This window comes from Anser cygnoides, chromosome 5 (genome assembly GCF_040182565.1).
Source record: "Anser cygnoides isolate HZ-2024a breed goose chromosome 5, Taihu_goose_T2T_genome, whole genome shotgun sequence".
Classification (NCBI taxonomy): Eukaryota; Metazoa; Chordata; class Aves; order Anseriformes; family Anatidae; genus Anser; species Anser cygnoides.
The window spans coordinates 25,829,652-25,843,048 of NC_089877.1; the positions used below are offsets into that span (position 1 = coordinate 25,829,652).

Genomic DNA, 13,397 nt, shown 5'->3' on the forward strand with positions numbered 1-13,397 from the left:
TGTGTAGGTAAGGTAAGTCTAAAAACTGGAGATGAAAGGGATAAGCATAGGTATGTCAAAAACACCAGTTAGCTAATTATTTCATAGCTAATTGAGATGGAAGAAGTGTATGTATGTATAAGCATTTATTGTTAGACATAATTATAAAAGTGATTTTTTTCATATAATTCTCGCCCTTAGTATATGAAAATCTGCATGTGTATTACAAGCATCATTGCTTTACTATTAAATGTAAAATCTCAGCACTGACCTGAGATGCTAGTAGTAATTAGCAACTGGATCGCTATCTCTCTATCAATTTTACTGTACACCTGCTCATCCATAACAACAAAAAAGATAGATGTCTTTTGATTTATACCAAGTCCAGATTCATATGCAAAGTCTAGAGTCACGTGTAAGTTAAGTATCAGTAAAAGATGGCCTGAAATAAATTAATCCGGTTAAATGATGGCATATGTAAAGTGTCTATTCTAGTTCATGGGTGCAGGCCTAAACTGTCATTCCAGCAGCTGGCAAAGCTTGTTACAATAATTGGAAATAATCAGTACACAACATACTAGTAATAATCAATTGCATTAGGAATACTATTGATGACCAAAATGCCATTTGCTATTTTTATTGCATTTTATTGTATTTAGATTGTAATTTAACAACCTTCTAATTAGTTTTAACTTAGCTCAATTGAAAGTAGTAAAACCTACTTATCTAATAAGTGGCACATGTCATAAAGAAACATACAACGTCCTTATTTCCGCTAGGTCAGTCATCCATGAAATAATTAACTGAATTTTAGTTTTCCCCACTTTTTTCAAGAAAAACAATACAATTGAATTTGTCCTTTTCCCCTTCCCCAAACAAAACATAGAAACAACCTTCCCCCTCCCCAGCTGCATTCTTAACTGTTAAAATATCCTAAAGCACTCGATCACGTTGCATTTTAATTTCCAAGCCATGTGTTGCATTAGCAAAGTGCACATGTTACTGATTTGAGCTGAAAGTTCTCAGTCTGTTTAGCAGAACACCAGGCTGGCACGAACAAGGTCCTTGCTAGGTCAAAGGCCTGGAGTTGACATCTTTCTTAAATCTTACTTTTGTGAAAACTAGAAGCACAGGTCAGGGCAACTAGATGATGGCGTTGCCTCTTACAACCATTGATTAGATTAGCTCAGCATTTATCAGCTACACAGAGACTAACACTTAACCTTTTAACTCAAGAGTTTTGATGTATCCTTATTTTTTAATGAGGATGTTATTGTCCCAAAGTGTTAGCTCCATACCCTTAAAGCTTTTGTGCATAGTTTTTTCTCACTTTTAGCTGCCTAACAGGATTTAAATACTTCATAATACCACAAGACATGGTGTTTCTAATTGTGGTTTGTTTTGAGGGCACAGATTGAGTAATTTGCTGTAAAACAAATGAAATATTATCATATCTGTTCAGTTCTAAGATTTTGCTTGTATCTGTTCCATTAACCTAGATTTCAAGAAAGGAGATGGAGTTTGTAGCTGGCTTGAATGTTAGCCGTTTGTTTATCCAAAATTATTAATTGAGAAATATTTAAATTTGGGTTTTCCTTGGAAAAGATGCAGTTTCCTAATACTTTGGAATTACCTAATTATCTGTTACTCGTTCTGAATACAGACCCTAATTACCTAAGGCTTGAAAACTGATTCACATCTCTACAACGAGCAAAATTGCACATGATCCACTATCTGCCAGGCTGGATTCAAGTTTTCCTTCTCTTGGAATCTAGGGCATAAAAGTGATAGATTTTGTCAGTTACAAGTGTGAGAATTAAAAAAAGAGCGCAAAAAGTACTGTCACGAGAGAGAGAAAATAAGCCTGAACTTGCAGATTGATTGCAAGAGTTGCAGGTCATGCTATAGAAAATAGTAGACAGGGAAGAAAATACAAGAACCATGGCAAACGCAGGATTGTACAACTTCTACGCAGGCAACACAGAGTTCCTGATGATACAGTGAGGTGAGAGGCAGGTACCTGGGGGCTGTAGTCCACGCAGGTCTGAATCAGGTTCCTCTGAGTCCTAGGAGAGGCTGAAACGAATCACAGCAGTGACAAGGCATGACCTAGCAGTAGAGTATCCACAACCAAATTAAAAAATAATAATAAAAAAAAACACCTGAAGTATCATTGTGTGGCTAAGTAATGGGGAGTAAGTATACTGTAGTAACTATAGTGGCAACAAGAAGGATTAGAAGCCATATCAAAAAGTTTCTATACTGCTTTTAGTTGGGAGTATTTCTATTAGGCAGTAGCAGTAACTAACTTCTACCCGCTCTGGCTTAGCTTTGTAACTCCTGGCAGCTAGTTACTTTACCATGAGCAGCTGGGGACACAGCACCTAATTACTGCCCTTTGACTCCACGTTTGTTGCTTTTTATTGCAAAGGCCTATGTTAGGCACAGATTTCTTTAGGACCCCAGCATCAAGAGCTCTGTCCAGGTTACATATCACAGAGGAGGTACAACAGCAGCAGTGCTGTTAAAGTGCTGTTAAATAAAAGGCTCTGCAAAGTTAGTGGGAGAGAGTTGATTAGCACCTGGATGTGTGTGGCCTGGTTTATACATCTACCTGCTAAAACTGCACTGTCAGCAGCGAAGAGTGCCTTCAGTGGGCTTGAATAATCTCTGCTGCTACTCCTACTTAAAAAGAAGTATAAAAATTCCAACGTGAACACTTAGTGTCTCTCACTATTTTCTAGTTATCTGGAATGGAAATTTCTACAACGACAGGGAGGCCAAATAGAACAGAAGTTTAGTTTGGTGGGTAGATTTCCTTTTTTAATACCAACAACATTCTTAGATCCTTTCTATGTTAACGTGATGTCCTTAAATAAAAAACTCAAATGCGTGAAAGTGAAGAAAATGTACTGTACAGTTTCTATTTCGAAAACCCAGTTTGTAAACAAGACAGAAAACACTAATGTTTCTTGGAAAAAAAGGGGGGGGTGAGAAGAGGGGACCTTCCTGTTCATGTCTTTCCAATTTCATAAAACCAGATTTTGAGAAGTAATAGTATTTTCAGACTATTTTTCACTGTCCTTTAGCCTGGGCACTTGAGCTCCATGCCCTAACTGAGTGTTCTGTGGCAGACTCCCATCCATCTCTGTGTAAACAGAAGTGTTGTTGTTGTGGTCCTCCAGTTAAAAACAGCGAGCTTGGTCCTAAATTCCAGCATCTGGGGGTGGAAGGAGTAGCCTGACAGCAGTAACCAAACAGATCAAGACACAACTTAATACCAAACATAAAAGTTTCATTAATCTGGAAGAGAAACAGCAGAAGAGGGACTTGCATTTTTTATTACTGAGTCTCATGTTATCTAGTCGTATGTCAACAATTTATTTTCCCACTTAACTTAACACTTTGATTAGCCAGATGACTTCAAAAATAGGCTCTATTTTGAATCTGTTGTGATACTCAAAGCAAACTTTGTTTCCTAAAATTTAACTATATGCCCTTCAGAAAATGTTTGGACTTCACACTTATTTCAGTCTCACTGCAGACTACAAAGTCAATTTGAATACCATTTAGTACATTTGAAAGCAGTTATTCTATTGTTAACAAGTAAAAAGTAGAACAACATGTTTAGTTTTAGTCAAATTGTAGTTAGTGGAAATTAACGTACAGCTCTCTAAATTGAATTCATTTGAAACAGCTTGGATCCTAGACATTATTATTCTTCATGTTCTATGAAAAACAAGCCTCAATATGGTGAAAGCTGGGTTTAAAAACCATGGATATATTCTGTAGCTAAAATAAAGTGGTGGAGCTTCATTGCTGTCACCAAACCTATCTAGTTTAGGTTCAAAACACAAAGTGTAATGATAATAAAAATGTCACAGTAGTCTTTGGCTTCTGTAAGATAATGTTTCATCACATAGTAAGAAAACAAGACAAATTAACTTTTTATTCTCCATTGTTTAAGAGGGGAAAAAAGTTTACTTGAATATGTTGATATATTAAAGTAATTTTTGACGTGTTTCTCAGCACTTCCTCTTAGTGTCAGTTAACATTTTTAAATGTATCAAAATGTTTAGTATCAGCTAATATTTTAAATGCTAAAAATATTTTAAAATATTTTTTAATATTTTTAAATGTAATATGATATTATGATATCTGACCAAAAAAAAAATTTTAGTTTTTTTGGTTAAATACCATAATATCTATCATATTACAATCAAGCTTCAATCATATCAAGTTTCCTGTTCACAGGGGAAAAAAACTGTAGTGGTAAATAAACTATTTTAACACTCTGTATTACATCTACATTATTTTTAAGGTTGCATTCATTTTGTGGGAGCACCTCTTTCTTTTGTTAACAGTGAGCAGGACAGTGGGCACATGCCTAAATCCAGGTAAAGACATATGATTCTACAGCATGCATGTACTAAAAGCCATATCAAAGCTTGAGAAATTATAGTTTTGGAATATTTCAGTGGGTGATTGTGGAACTTTCAGAAATAATGAAGTTGTGGAATATCTCAACTGTCCTGCCAGACCAGGTGAATGTGTCTACCAGGGTTCAAGACAGACTTGCCCTAGGGTGAATTTTTACTTAATTTTGTTTAAATGTATATGATTTAGAGATACTGAACAGTCTTATATTTTGCTCTTTAAAGCAGCTAAAGTATTATTCTCCAAATTAAGCAAGGTGCTTGGTCACTTTCAGCAGAGAAGAAAAAGCACAGTCTGCAGTACATCATGTACACTTGTTTTCTCTAGGTACATCAGAGAGTTAAACATCTAGCAGAAAGCTATTTAAGCTTAAGGATAGTAATAGCATGCAAAAAGTGTCTCTAGCCATTGATAAAATCAAACTAACAAATTAAGAGTTTTGGTCAGGAGAGCAATGAAGTTCAAACTAGTTTTCCAAACTGATAAGTAAAAAACTAACAACTTTGTAGTGAACTTCAGTCTGTGTATGAAAAGTTGTTTTTTGGTTTTTGTTTTTTTTTCCAAGCTATACATTTATTATAAAAATATCCATTTTAACAGTGCTTTCTTTATTTCTTTCTTCTTAAAGTCAGTCATTCAGAAAATATGCAACTTTCTCCTTACTCAGAGCAATGTCTTGCTAAATTTAGTCTGTCCTGCAATAAAAGTTGTACCACAATATGCATGTGGATTTTGTACATATGGAATCAACTACACTGAAAATAAGTTATGCAATCTTTTTGGTTTACAAAACAAATAGAAATAAGTACAGCAAGACAAATATTTTAAATTCCTTTTATGCATTGTTTTAAGTTCTGATGAAATTTATTCTAAAAGGAAAGCATTTGCCATCATGGAATTCAGGTAAATCCCATGAAAGTATAACTAAAAACAGTCACATTTCACTATAAGAAGGGCAGATTATTCCTGTTTATCCTATAATTTACCTTAACCAATTTAATAAGTGTGTACTTGTTTGGTTTTTTTTGTTGTTGTTGTTGGTTTTGGGTTTTGTTTTTGTTTTTCAAATAAATATTTCCTTTAACTATTTTCCTTTGATTTAGTCAGAAGACTAAATGTATGATTTAGGAACCAAGAGTGGTGCACAGAGATGGTTGTAAAGTTACTTATCTCTCCCTATATTTAGCTTATAATGAGGTGAAAAAAAAATTGACCAAGATAAATTTAGAATAAGGAATCCCATCATGAGCATGCCCTCTCTCTCTCTCCTGTATATATGCATATGTATTCATGTGTATGTACACATATCTGTGACTATGCTGTATTTTTATGTTACTACAGCAATAGTATAAATCATTAGGTTGGCTCTATCTCTGAGCTTATTCCCCAGGAATCTTTTCACATAAAATTTATAAACAGCTTTAAGTTAAAAGACAGGACAGTGAAGTTCAAAATAAATACTGGGTTAAAGTTGTCTGGCTGAAAATGTTTCACGTGTGGTTGATGATATAAAGCTTACATCCAGTTTTGTGGGGTTCTTGCTTTTTTTGTTGTTGTTGTTTTCCCGTTTTCCACTTTTGGGGTTTGGGTTTTTGCAGTATATTTCTTGTGTTTTTCCTATCCTTGCATTTCTGGAGGTCTAAAAGCCGATAGCCGTGTTTGTGGAAGACAAACTGCTAATAACATTAATTTTTGGAGTCTTTTACCATTTCCTGTTGGCAGAGCAAACTTTCAGCCATTAAAGCAGACCTCTCAGTAGATACACGCATGCCTGAGTGTATTAACAAAGATAAGCGAGTACTAAAAATCTGAAAAGCTTCATCAGACTGCAATGGAGATAAATTCATTAATGTCAAAACATTCATTTCGGTTATCAGATATAAAAATGACATATTTCTTTGATTTCTTATAGTATTCTTCTTTCCTGTATTTAAAAATAATCATTGTCACTCCAGAAAATTTGTTTAGGAATTTTTTGTTGGCTGTTGGGAAAGGTTTTGGACAGAGAACAAAGTTTTAATAAGTTTCAACATTTCTGCTGTACAAGTCAAAGTGAAATGTCTGCTTCGGTTCAGTTTAGAATATATCAATTATTTGGGTGAACTTGAAATGTTTTCTTTCATGCAATTTTTAAGAAAGCAACAAGTGCAGTTCTGCATGGCACTGTATTTAAAGTGAACTTTTGGGGCTCTGGAGCTCTTTTTTTTAACAGTACTTCATTAGAGTTGAGGAAGTCTAAACACATTCTTACATGTTAAAAGAAAGGAGGGGGGGAATTTAATGCTGAAATATTTTACAGCAAACTAAAACGAAAAATTTGAAAGTGTTTGTTTCATTTAAAAAATTACTAAATTTTAATGTTGAATCAAAATAGTTCCTTTGTCGTGGAAACTTCAGCTTTAAAGCTTCGTTTTCAGTCTGATATCGAACTGAATGTTGAAGGTTGAGTTTCCAGATGATGCTCAGGTAAAAGGTGGTGTAGCTGAAGCCCTTTCCAACTCCCGTCCATCAGCAGTACGCACGATCTGGTGCCTGGAGTTGAGAATAACAACACAAAGAATAATTTAATGGGAACATGCTCAATTCCAAGTGCATTCCAGTTAGAGCAGGGTTTTCTTAGAAGTACTGTTTACTAGAGATTCACCTGAGATCACCAAATCACTGATAACAGTAACTACAAAGAAGTATCTAATTTCCATCCCTGACTTCTTAGTAAGAAAGACCAATAATCCTTAGATGTGATTAGCAACTTCTAATTGCCTTTTTTTTTTTTCCTCTCCTCGGGAAGCTGCTTGCTTCTTGCATTTATTGAATTTTTGGGAGTGCAGTACAAAGAAGCATTCATTACCTACTGTTAAATCCGGAACTGACAAGACATGCATTGCAAATATAATTCATGATCAACTGTTATTTAGCAGTTCTATATCATTTTGTTTGCATCTCATCCTGTTTCTTGTATTGATGTCAAATTGTGATATAAAAGACAAATGGAGTTGCTGATCAATGACTAAATACATGCTGATATAATCAAAATGGCATAAGAACAGAGGATCCATTAAGTACAGATCATAATGTATGCCAGAAATTAAAATACACAACTGTGAGATGCTTTAGTGTCAGGAGAGATTCCAGTTCATCTGTTTACCTTCCATTCATGTGAGGGAATCATGAATAAGACAGAATGCTTAAAAGTGGGGGAAAAATCGGAAGTATTAAATGAGATGACGTTTCTAGAAAAGAGTAATTTTATGTTCATTAATATATTTTCTACATTTTGAACTACTGCAAAAATTTCCTCTTCATCATGCTAACCACCTTGCCTTTCATATTTCATCCTGTGAACTATCAGTTGACTCTCATTGCTTTAATGGGCAAAACATTATTTATGAGATGATAGATACATTTTCTTCATTTGTATTTGGAAGGTTCCTATCATACAGTCCAGTGAATGACTGACTTGTCAATATTTCTTTATTTATATTTTACTGAAGTAATCAAGTCTCTTAATGTTTTGAAAAAGGACCACGTATATAAACAACTTCATGTAGTGTTTGTGTGTGTTTGTGCATGTTCTTAAGAGATATTTTTAAAGATGCCTTTTTTATTAAAACTATAGAGATGGGGAATTATGAATTACTGGTTTATCCTTAATACAGCCAGTGAATTATGATATCTAGGCACAAAGTGGTAAGTAAAGATTTTTAGTCTGATCTCTGAATTTCCTTGTAGCTGTGGGTTTTTCAGACTTTTAACAGTACACTAAGGTAAGGGACTAAGGGACTGTGGTTTAATATGGACTAATGCACATGGCAGGGCTTTTACATTAGTGCTATTTCTTTTGATGCATTATAGTGAAATTGTATTTTAAAACCAGGCAAACTATTGATGCCTTTATTGAATGGAATAATTTATTATAGAAATATTTTAGTCTGTTGACATTTCATCATCAAATAACAGTAAACACAATACACATTTCCCATAAGACTACTCTTGAGAGCCAAATATTTACCCTTTGCTTATTCTAAAGGTAGCATTGTAATAACTACTCTTCGAGTAAGTTCAAAAAAATGTTTAAAGATGACCTTTTTAACATATAGTAATAAGTGAGAATTATCTCAGAATAGTCAGGTTTGCTTAATACTTCCAATTAATATTCTTAAAATTGACATTCAATTTTATAATTCATGGACTGTTTTTCTTTTTAGACATTGGAAAAGCTAAACAGCTGGGCTTACATTTCTGGCACTATCTTAAAATTATTTATTTTTAATTCAGCTAGAATGGCCAAAATATGTAAACAGTTAAAAGTATCTATTCCATTTACCTGTGAGTTAGTCCAACACCGTAATTACTGAATGTTTTGATTCATGTGGAAGCATTACAATTTGAAAAAGGGAAACAGTTTTCAGAAGTATTGTAATGTTAAAAGTGAACTAAAATATTTATTGTAAATTAAGAGCTTTGTACGTAAATTCATTTATCTGATATGACGCTAAAATTGTTGAATTTGTTTCTCTTGGTTTCTGGAAAAATTCTAAGGATAGGTAATATTCCACTTAGCCCTGTACATAAACTGAGAAAAGGTGATTGCTTGCTCCCTATATAATTTATTGTAGACCATTTCTATTTTTTGAAATGGCCCAACATTTAGGTGTCACCATTTAGTATCTGTTTCTTTATTGACAGCCTTCGTTGCAAGTTTGTTAGCAAGTGCCAGTTAATACTGAATGAGAACTGTGGCTTAATCATCTGCTTTTCACTTTTGGGATTTTTAAATGCTGTCTTGATATTTCACACCACACCTTGACTTCACATATTTTTTTTAGATTTTTTTTTTCTGCACAAAGGTAAATTCCACTCTGACCACATATTCTCTATTTTTTTCATCTCTCCTCTTTCTTGTATTATTTATTGTTCAAATATCCCCAAAACGTGTTATATGAAAAGCACCCTTGTTAGAAGCAGTAGATGGAAGTAGATGGAGGTGGTTCTTTCTTCAGAGCTTGAATTCTGAAGCTTTAGGGCTCATCCTTCCAATAAACATTTGTGTTGTGTAAATGAGTGGACAGGGAAGACTAAGGAGTTGAGTGTATGCTATTTGTTTTCTGGAATAGTTCCCCTCTTTTTTTACTCATCCAGTTGGTAGTTGACTGTAAAGAAAATTACCACTGCATGTGTCTGTAATTCAGTTTTAGACATGCTGAAGCATAAATTCACCAGCTATACAAACACAAACTTAAGAACTGTAATAAAGTGTGTGCATAAAACATTTTTTTTTGTCACATTTGATTCAGTTGCTATTGCTTTGTTCAGTTTTACTGTTAAATAAAGCTCTATTTGTACGCCGAAGTGTTCATCCCTATTCAGCCATTTTTACCGCGGGCAGATTTGTTGTATGTGGCAGGTCTTGCATCATGCTCAGCAAGAAGGCAGGCCGCCTGTCACACTTACCTCTGGCAGGAGCTTGTTATACAAGTAAAATTTATCCACTGAGAATTTGATGCCATCGCTTACCTATAGATTTGCTTCGTGCTTTGTGAACAGCTGTATCCATGTGGAGTTCACTTCTGCAGACAGGTCAGGGCAAGAGGTGTCCACATGGTCCCAGGAACCCAGCTCAGTGTACATCAGAACCAGAACCTTAAGAGGAATCCAGAAATGGCTTTAAAAAAACAGCAGTGTGTGTGAGTGGTATGGGTATTACTTACAGATAATAAAACACTGCTTCCTTGAACACTAGCACAGGGGACAGTGAAGTAGCTATTACTGAGATTTCTGAGCTTTGGTGGTTGTTTACATTTCTTTCTACATATACTTGGTTGGTCACTTTGCTCTAAGTCTGAGGATTAGACAAGAGTAACCTGGGTAACACTGAACCAGAAGTGCTTGAGTTTGGTTACATATGTGTTGTAAAAGCAAAAAGAGAAATTAGAAAAGTATTTCTTCAATTTTAAAATTTTGTTTCTCTTTATGCATTTGTCTAACAAGTCTGAAGAACCATTGCAAGTTGAAGATGTTACCTTTGATAAAAATCTGTGCATTATTATTTATGAAAACTAAATTATTAAGCTACGTTTGTGGGCTGGGATTTCACAGCAACTAAACAAAGGTTCAGGTTCATACTGCTCATTTGAATAGGAGATTCCTTTTACTCCTATCTTTTTTAAAACTCCTATCCTCCTGCATGTTGAATGCCTTTCTGGTATCCCGTTTATAAATGAGTGTCATTTTATACAGGCATTCATCTTTGTTCCTCAGGTATGGAAAAAATATTTTGGTCTGTGTTTAATTTTATCAGCAGTGGTGATATCATTTGTAATTGCTTGAGAGAATATTTTGTTTATTAGATTCATGCACTACATTTAGGAGTGTGTAAGATTTTGTCATGATCTAGTCGCCAGCTATCATAAACACCATGTCTTGTAACCCTTTTGTTAAACTTACTGAGATTGGTTTTTAAAGCATTTGAAGCATTTAGGTCCCACTGCCCTACCTGGGAGGTTGTTCTAGACCCAGAGCATTGACCCGCTGGATGTGCTGGTAGAGAACAATTACACCACTTCTCTGCAAAGGCTGAATTCACGTTGCCTTTCCTGTGACCAACTGTTTGTTTCCCTGGACACTGCAGTAGCCATGCTCTGTATCTGGCAGTTACAGGTCATCTTTCTTTTCCCTGACTGCAGATTCCAGATGAGTGCTAAGCAAGTCTTTAAGCGAATGCAATGCTTCTAGAATTTTACTGAAAATTCTCTCTCCCAGCACTTCATAGGATTATTTTTCCATAGCTGCATCACTTTGCTTCTCATTACTGATCAACTGTTACACAGATTGATTCCTTCTTCCTGCAGGAATGCAAAGGGAAATATTTCTTTACTGCGGTCTGTATATCTATCTGTAGGTTTGAAAAGTACTGTAGCAATATTTTTGGCATGTTACTGTTACAGTGCAGATCATGTACAAAAGTCAGAATAGTTATCTGTGGTAAAAAATGTAGATAACGTGAACACTGGCTAAAAATGTTTGTTTTGGTTTCTGGATCTTTCCTATTTAAAACAACAAACGTCCTGTGATTGGTCACGGCTGCCAGACACGTTGAGAGCAGCGAGTCAAACGTTTTCCTCTACTGTCACCACATCTGCTGTTTTATTAAGTTTTGTTTATTATGTATTTACACAGTAACAATCCAAATATGGTATCTGCTTTGGTTTGGTTTGGTTTTCTAAAAAGTGAAATACGGTTTGTCTTCCTCTAACATAAATATTATATAATCTCACAACTCGTGCAGTGTGTAAGCCAAGGTACTGTGCAAATGCACAATTGTCCTTAAATGCCCACAGAAAAAGTTTGCAAATCTATCAGGTATTATCCATCCTTATTTATAGGCATGGACAGACTTGTGCAAAGTAAACTGAGGTAAAACCAATCAGCTTGTTTTCCCACAGTGATGACATGTTATTGCCTATGTTACCTCACAGTACAGCACAAGAAAGTGTTACAATCCACTCAGTTATTTCATTTATTCCAGAAAGTCAAGTCACTTCAGTGTACGTATATACTAAAAAAAAAAAAAATCACTCAGTACCACAAAGCTCTTTAAAGTCAGATTTCCATAAATTTGCACAGTACTAAATACTGGCAGCGTTAAGCAAATGAGAGCAAATAAGTACATTAAAGTGGAAAAATGACTTAAGCAAATAGCAGCTGTTCTGTACTGTTCTATACTATTTCTATAATTTCATATGTGGTCTGACTTTTTAATTAAAGAATGGTTTCAAAGTGCCTATAGGTAATCAAGAAATTACAAATGATTTTTTTAATTCTTATTTTTGCTGGTTCAACTGGAATTATAGCTGTCTTAATCTCCTGAATTTACCATTATTCTGCGGTTGCCATAGTGAAATCAGGTAGGACAGGCAAAGCTCTACTCGCTCTTCTCTTTGAACTTCACTAAAAATAATGCTTAATCTATTGGTATGGCTTTAGAAATAGCTTTTAAAAATGTTAATGTGGATTTAGCAGTTGTGGAGAGGGAGAGATATACACAGGTCTCTAAGTGGAAGTCCTATTTACCCTTGGCAAAACTATAGTACCTGTGTGAGAAGCCCAAATTTTCCTCAACCAGGAAAGGAAAGAGAGGCTTGAGGAAAAAAATGTATATGCCTGTGTCCATTTATACATCGTGCTGTCAGATGCTTCCTAGTGGTGCTTTTATGGGGGAAGAAGGAGTAATGGGGCAGCTGTTTGTTTTTGTTTTTGTTTTTTTTTTTTTTTTGACTGGGTAGCTGTGTTTTGTAACTGTAATAGTACCATAATAATAGTAATATTACCACATCATTTCAAGTGATAATTGGTTAGCATGCATCTTAGTAGCCTAATGGAGATAGCTTTGTCATTAGAGAAATTTCACGTAGCACAGACTTGGTACTGAGAAGCTCTGAATCCCACTGTAGATTCATCTGATTCTTCAAGAAGGTGATGCCAGGCTTGCTGAGTGTGTTGTATTGGCTTATAGGAATATGTAATATCTACGTAAGGTGTACTAGTCTGTTGTGCACAGGCCTACCTCTAAGTCAATTATTTAAAACTTTGTATAAAAATTATCCCATGTGTAAAAGTACCAATTTATAAAAAACATCTGCCTCAAAGGCACACTAAGAGCTTTTCAGACCTCTCGTAGAAGACAGGGGTTGTTATGGAGAGATCCTAGAAGTAGAAGGAAAGGTGCAATTGAAATTGCCTAAATGCTCACTGTCTGTCTAATTTAATGAGATGATCCAGTTGTTCTCCCTTTATTTATTCTCCCTGCTTATTTATTTTTCTACTTTTCTTTTTCTTTTTTTTTTTTTTGCCTCCCAGCTAACTGCAGTTGGCTTAACCAGACAGGGAAACTCCCTCTTTTGCAAGACCACTATAAACTGAGGGGACAGACAGGAAAAAATATCTTAAGTGTCTTTTATGGCCTGTATTGGGCTTCCATTACT

The 13,397-nt window shown here is 34.9% G+C and overlaps 1 protein-coding gene and 1 long non-coding RNA gene across 17 annotated transcripts in view; one reads left to right on the top strand and one right to left on the bottom strand.

Annotated features, from left to right (window-relative positions):
• Nucleotides 1–13,397, top strand: part of CDIN1 (CDAN1 interacting nuclease 1) — a 130,547-nt gene that overhangs the window by 99,148 nt on the left and 18,002 nt on the right. The gene's annotated exons all lie outside the window — the stretch shown is intronic.
• Nucleotides 2,562–13,397, bottom strand: part of LOC136790890 (uncharacterized) — a 65,080-nt gene continuing 54,244 nt past the window's right edge. For all 11 annotated transcript variants that reach the window (XR_010831723.1, XR_010831731.1, XR_010831727.1 and 8 more), the window contains 2 exons: nucleotides 9,931–10,056; nucleotides 2,562–6,948 (listed from right to left, as the gene is read on the bottom strand). This is a non-coding gene — a long non-coding RNA (uncharacterized lncRNA). The remainder of the gene's footprint in view (nucleotides 6,949–9,930; nucleotides 10,057–13,397) is intronic.